General features: G+C 45.8%; 1 protein-coding gene across 1 annotated transcript in view; it reads left to right on the top strand.

Moving 5' to 3' along the window:
• The first annotated feature begins 5,324 nt into the window (after positions 1-5,324).
• Gpr161 (G protein-coupled receptor 161) overlaps positions 5,325-6,000 on the top strand; it is a 40,131-nt gene continuing 39,455 nt past the window's right edge. Inside the window, exon 1 of the mRNA XM_027417140.2 lies at positions 5,325-5,547. The gene's annotated coding sequence lies outside the window, so the exon portion shown is untranslated. The remainder of the gene's footprint in view (positions 5,548-6,000) is intronic.

Raw genomic sequence — 6,000 nt, 5'->3', positions numbered from 1 at the left:
TGCCTGCCTCCAGGTTCCTGACCAGATTTTCTTCAGTGATGGACTATGATGTGAAGTGTAAGCCAAACAAACCTTTCCCATCCCCTGTCCCCAACTTGCTTTTGGTCATGGAGTTTCATCATAAAATGTAATCCTGACTAAAGACAAGCAGCCACTCAGAACTCAAGCAGGGTATTTCTGAAAATGGTGCCCAAGATCCATTTTTACAAACTCTTCAGGGGATTCCTTTTGTTCTGAACATCTCTACTTAAAGACAATTCACAAGTCATAAAGCTCACTCATTTAAAGCATATATCTCTTCAGTCTTCAGCTTCATGTGGTCATCAACATCATCACTTAAGTTTTGAATATTTTCATCCTCTCCAGAAGCAATCTGATACCCATGATCAGCCCCATTCCCACTCCCAGACAATTTATAAGGTAGTTTCTATCTCTATAGATTTGTCCATTCTGGATATCTCATGTAAATGGAATCATACAATGTGTGTTGTGTTATGTCTGCCTTCTTTCAATTAGCATGTTTTCATCCACAATGGTTGAGTAATATTCCATTGTGTGGATTTGCCACAATTTGCTTATGCATTCCAGTGAGAGACTTTGAGATGTTTCTGCTCTTGGTAAGTTATGATGACACAGTTAAGATTCATGTACATGCTTTCGCATTCATCTTTCCTGGGTAGATACCAAGATATGAAATCCCAGCACTGTATGATAACCTTATATGTGACATTTTTGAAGAACTGCCAAAATGTATTCTGAAGTAGCTGTCAAGTACAAGTGCTCTGGTTCTGTCACAGCTTGCGCAACACTTGTTATTGTCTTACTGATCATAGCCATCCCAGTGGGTGTAAAATAGAATGCCATTGTTGTTTTGATTTGTTTTTCCCTAATGACTAATAACACCAAGGAGCTTCTGTGGGCTCATTGGCTGTATATTTACCTTTTTTGGAGAAGAACCTATGCTTGTTTGGAAAATGAGCTCTCTTTTTATTGAGAGACAGAAGTTCCTTGGATATGCTTGGATGGTAGGCCTTTGTCAGATTGTGATTTGCATATATGTTAGTCCATTTGATGACTTTCCTTTCCCTTTCTGATGGTGTCCCTAGGGGGCACTAAACTTTTAATTTTAGTGAAGTCTAACATAACAAACTTAGTTTATTGTTTGTGTCTGTGGTATCTGAGATACTTCAAGGGCTTTTTTATCTTTGAGAATCAGAGCTCCCTGAAAAATCCTTCATTTACTTTTGCTGTAAATTTCTTTTTTTTTTCTTTTTTCTTTTTAAAGATTTTATTTATTTATTATGTATACAACATTCTGCTTCCATGTATATCTACACACTAGAAGAAGGCACCAGATCTTTTAAAGGATGGTTGTGAGCCACCATGTGGTTGCTGGGAATTGAACTCAGGACCTCTGGAAGAGCAGTCAGTGCTCTTAACCTCCGAGTCATCTCTCCAGCCCTGTAAATTTATTTTTAAAATTTTTATTTTCCTTTCTTCCACGTGTATATATGAGACATATTTCCATGGGGGAGGGAGTCACAAATGTGTAGGTGTACATGTAGTGTGCGTGTATGCATGTAGAGCCCAGATATTGATTTGGGGAATCATTTTCCACGTAGTCATTGAGCAAGGTCTCTCAGTCAAACCTAGAGCTCACCAATAGTTAGCCAGCTTCTTTGGGAATGCCAACCCCTGAGTTTTGAGACTGCAGCTACAGGCCTGCTTCAACTACTCCCTTGACATTTTCTTTAGTGCTGAGATCCAAACTTTGCTCCTCCTGCTTGTCTGAAGGGCCAGAGCCCTCTGCCCCCCCCATTTTGGTTTTGTTTTAGTTTATTTGTTTGAGATAGTTTCACTGTGTAGCCCTTGCTGTCTTAGAACTTACTATGCAGACCAAGCAGGCTTCAGACTCAGCACGATCCCAAGTGCTTCCATTAAAGGAGTTGCTCCATTATGCTTGCCTTCGGGCCAGCACCGTAGCCTCTGAGCTCTCACCACAGCTACCACCTATTTTGAATATTATATCAGTCTGAGCCCTGGCATCATATCAATGATTGAAAAACCTCTGTGTCCCACTCCATAAGGAACCTGCTCTTGTGTGGTGTTTATGTTTACTGGTGGACCCTGAAAAGGAGTGAATAGAGAGGTGGTGAGGCCCAGAGGTAGAGGTGCCTGTTTCTATCATGCCACACATGGTAGAAAGAGTTATCTCCTGTGGCTAGGCCTATGTCCTTCACACCTGGCCTTAGCACTCCCACAGACGTCCACACAAGCACAAAATAAATAATAAAGAAAAATAAATAGAAAAAAATACAGATAAGTAGAAAGATGCATTTTTTCCTTTTTTAGAAAAAATTCTTTTTCTTTTTCTAGACATGGTCTCACTATGTAGTCCATGAACTCACTATGTAGGCCTGGAACTCACAGAGATCTGCCTGTATATGCCTCTTAAGAGCTTGCAGGACACCAAGCGTATTCTATAAAGGACAATAGAGAGAGTTTGAAAGTCTTCCACATTGCCCAGGGAAGACTTCTTGGAAGAGGGTAGGGAGGCCGCTTATGAAGAGTGGGCAGTAACAGTCCATGTGGTGCAGATAACATAAGTCACTGCCTTACTTTTACTGGCTTTATGTAGACAGATGGGTGGAAAGGATATTTTACTTAAAAATGCCTCATTAGATGAGAATTCTTTGGGAAGCATTTGGGATTAATTTGAACGAAGCCTCTCAGCTCTAAAGTCTTCTGAGGGTCCTTAAAAAGAATGGCTCATAAGATCAACTGGGAAAGAAAGTTTTGCTTTTGTATTGTGTGTGTGTGTGTGTGAGAGAGAGAGAGTGTGTGCGCATGCGCGTGTGTACACACACACACACACACACACACACACACACACACACACACACATGCACACACACATCTCTTCTTTTTTTTCCCACAAAATTAGTGTAGTTTTTGCACATGATTGTTACCTACTTAGTGATATGGAGAGAAATAATTATTTCAATAACCCGTTCTAATTTTTTTCTACTCCTGACTGAAAACTGCTCAGAGCTCAATATTAGCTCCAGAAGGTGGAAAACACAGAACAGTCTTATGATAGCAATCAAAAATGTGTTTGTTGGCAGCAATTTCTATCCCCAAATTTACAGTAAATCCTGAGCCCGTGAGTTATGGGTAAAAATCCATCTGATAAATAATGTATCAGGTAATAAGCATCAGGATAAAAAAATGTTTTCCATTGAAGAATTCAAAACGAAAGAATAAGTCTGGGAGGTTTGCTCAGAAGAAGGTAGCTTTTGCATGGAAGCCAAGAAAGCTGTAACCATTTGTTCTGAATTCTCATTCGCTTGGTAGCAGCACTCTGTGACATATAGTTCCAGATCTTTCCTGAATGCTAACTTTCAGAAAAGCTTAGTGTCCAGATTGTATGGCTCTGGATGACAGACTTAGGGCATGTATTTCACCCTTTGAAACTTTTAAACTGTAGCCAGGTGGTGGTACATGTCTTTAATCCCAGCACTCAGGAGGCAGAGGCAGGCAGATCTCTATGAGTTTGAGGCCAGCCTGGTGTACAGAGCAAGTTCCAGGATAGGCTCCAAAGCTACACAGAGAAATCATGTCTTGAAAAACCTAAAACATAACAAATAAAACAAAAAACTTTTAAATTGTTTAAAATAGTGTGTGTGTGTGTGTGTGTATGCGTGCAGTACACATGTGTGGACACACACACACACACACATACACACACACACACACACACACACACACACACACACACACACACGTACAGGTGGCCACAAAACCCAGAGGTGTTGGATGCCCCTGGAGTTGGAGTTACAGGTGGTTTTGAGTCACTTGATGTGGGGTCCTGGAACTCAAATTTGGGAAGTCTGAAGAGTAGTAGGTGCTCAGAAACACCAAACCATCTTTTCCATCCTTCATTTAACCTTTTAATTCCCACAGATAAGTAGGTGCCCATGCCCTCATTTTGTACATGGATAAGCTGAGACTCAAAAAGGATAGCTAACTCCCCTAGGGTCACAGGGCTTAGTTGGTATTTGAGTCGATGTTAATTAAATTAATAATCAGAGATTTTGGAATAAATTGTGTAACATACTTCTGAGGACAACTTGATTTAGGCTGCTTCAAGCATCTAGTTAGCTGGATGACCTAGACTTTGAGAAGGACTTAGCTGCTAGTTTTTGACCAAATACAAGCATCAAATCACACAGAATAGCAAGCCATGGGCTTGCTTTTCCCCGTCATTATCCCACTTGCTCCCTAAAGCAGTTGGGTGTTTAGCAGGTGGCAGATAGTAAATTATTGTTCTAAATGGTGCCCGATAATAATAAGGAGGCAGCTCCCATAGTGTCAGTCCGCAGACAAGGGAATAATTAACGCACTTATCCAAGCAGATGGATTTCAGAGGGATCTGAATACTACTCAAAGCACTGTATCAGTATTTTATTTATTTATGGAATTTGACAACGGCGTTATTACTTTGTATCTGATTATTATGCTGACACGTTTGCTCTTCCTTTGTTATTATTTCTTCTTCTTAGAAGTACCATTCGCTTCAGCTTTTTAAAAAATGTATCTCCTTATTAAGATTGCAGCACAGAAACATAGGAGGCTGGGGAGGAGTCTGAAATACATAAAATGAGGAAGAAGGAAGGAAAGAATGAGAAGGAGTTTTTGTCCCCTTAGCAGGCCCTGGTCTTTATTCCCACTGCCTTTTCTCCGCCTTTGTTGAGAGGGGGCATAGAGGCATTGTAAAGGTCTGTTTACATGCACTTCCCACTCCAGCCTGCTTTCATTCCTTCAAATCTGGTTTTGGGGTTATTTATTGCGATACTGCCAGGTTCCAGGACGGAGTCTGGTCCTAGACAGATGCCCTCTGTGGTTGACTGGATGAAGGAACGGTGAGTGAGGAAAAGGATGCCCAGAGTCCAACTAGAGACTGGAGGAGGAGGAGAGTGCAATTGTGAAGAAGGAAGAACCCGAAAGTACTTGAGGGATGGAGAGAGAAATGGAAACGGATGTCCCCAAAGGCTGGACTGGGGAGAGAGGAGGCCTGAGTAGAGATCACAAGAGGATTCGAGCGAAAAAGTGGGAGAATGGAGAGGGCGAGAGCGAGACAAAGAGCAGCGGGCCGAGTCTACTCAGAGGCTGGTCGTGGGAAGAGATGGGGAAAAGTGGCCGGGCGGGGAGACGGCGGCGGAGGAAGGGGCGTGAGGGAGGAGAGCCGGGGCGGGGCGGGGCGCGGGACACCGGGCTCCGGGCGCGGGGCGCCGGCCGGGGCGGCGACGAGGGCGGGCTGTGGGGCTGTGGAGCTGCGGGAGGCGGAGCGCGAGCGCCTCAAAGTTCCTCGGCCTTGCTGCGGGCCCGGGGCCGCGTGCTGCCGGCGGGAGGAGCGAAGCGGGGCTCGGCGGCCTGAAACCCGAAACCTCGCGTCCCGGGCGCGGCGAGCGCGGCGGGCGCGGCGGGCGCGCAGGGAGGAAGCGGCGGAGGGGAGGCGGCCGGGCTCCGAGCTGCCGCGGCGCTTCGGTGAGCACCGGGAGTGGGGGAGCGGTGGGGGACGCAGGCCGGGGCGGGACGGGCTGCCCTGGGATGGAGAGGCGCGGAAGGCATTGTGCTAGGCGCCGGCCCGGCTAGGTCTGCAGCTCTCCCCCGACCCCCCTTCCCTTTCGGCGGCGTCCGCTTCTCCCGGCGCCCCCCTCTCCCAAGTCTTCTTGAGGCTCGTTCCCGGCTGAAAACCGTGCCTTGCTTTGGGGCGCTGGGGCTTTCGGGTCTGGTTTTGGGGCTCTTTGTGGGAAGAGCCTTGGGGACGCGCCCCTCCAATCGGCCAGAGTCCTTTTCGGAAGCCCACCTGGTTCTGCTGGGTGCAGCCCGCTCCATTTCCCCGGAGCCCCTCTTGCACATCCCTTGGGAAGGGAAAGCATCAGTGCATGCCCCGGACTCAGTCGAGGAGGGCCGCGCCCCCTGCGGCCGGCTCAGGAA

This window comes from Cricetulus griseus, chromosome 5 (assembly GCF_003668045.3).
Source record: "Cricetulus griseus strain 17A/GY chromosome 5, alternate assembly CriGri-PICRH-1.0, whole genome shotgun sequence".
Taxonomy (NCBI): Eukaryota; Metazoa; Chordata; class Mammalia; order Rodentia; family Cricetidae; genus Cricetulus; species Cricetulus griseus.
The sequence above is the reverse complement of the archived record's forward strand: the minus strand, read 5'-3'. Positions and strand labels throughout refer to the sequence as shown.